Consider the following 1,152-nt stretch of genomic DNA (forward strand, 5'->3'; position numbering starts at 1 on the left):
TGGTCTGATGATCAAATTGGCATGATCAACCCTTTTATTAAACTTTTACAAAAGTATGCATTTGGTGCTGTAATGGTTTTTTTCTTTTGAATACAAAATATTTAATAAAAATTGTTTATGTAACTAAAACTTTTTTTAATTTGACCTTTGCCCACATAAGGAAAACTTAAATTTAATCTCTTATTGTTAACAAAATTTTCTGATATACTGAGGTATAACTTAATGTTCATCAATTAGTCAGTGAACATAAATTTAAAAAGTCTAAAGATATAGAGAGGTGAGTTAGCATATAAAAACATATTTCAAATAAAAAATATACTATAAACCTAATTTGTACAATAAAAAAAAAATATTTTTTTAATTTTTAAGAATTCTAAAATGCGTAACTAAACGATAGTGCGTAACGTCACGAGTGCGTAAAGATGCGAGAGGTTACTGTAATAAGACTATAGGTTATTAGAACGTATTTAACTTACTTTAATGAGACGATCACTACTAGTGAGTATAACAAAACAGTCATTTATTTTCTATTAAATTGTTTTAAAGCAGTTAAAGTCTTTTACTACTTTTAAAATATTTTTTAAGTGCTAAAAAATATGCATTACTAAAAACACAAAAATAATTGATGAAAAGACTAAATATTGTTAATCAACTCTTTAACTTTATGTAATCACTTGTTATATTATTTTGATATTTCCTGCGTAATAATAAAAGTTGCAAATTAAAGAGTTTAGTTAAGTTTTACTGTTTTATGCTTAGCTACTTTAAATAATGTGCTGTAAAAGCATATTTAACATAGTAACCAGTTCACTGTTCTTACTTAAAATTTTAAAAAATTGGTTTTAAACACAATTTACTGTTAAACTAGGTTATAAGCCTTTGTTTGATGTTAGTAAGTTATTAAAGAATATATATATAACATTGATACTTTATTAATTATTTATATCAGACAAAAGTATTTGGCCATCTTCGTTTTGTATAAAGACGCAAACATTCTAACAGTTATAGTGTAGAGTGAGAGTGGAAAACTGATATAATTATGGAATGAAACTTATAAAAAGTTCTTTACAGGTTCTACTTTGTTAAACAACTGGCAGCCTAATTAAAAAACAGTAGATTAAACATTTTCTAAGCAAAGCTTTAATAAAAGTT

The sequence above is a fragment of the Thalia democratica genome, chromosome 3 (genome assembly GCF_965202585.1).
Source record: "Thalia democratica chromosome 3, ktThaDemo2.hap1.1, whole genome shotgun sequence".
Taxonomy (NCBI): domain Eukaryota; kingdom Metazoa; phylum Chordata; class Thaliacea; order Salpida; family Salpidae; genus Thalia; species Thalia democratica.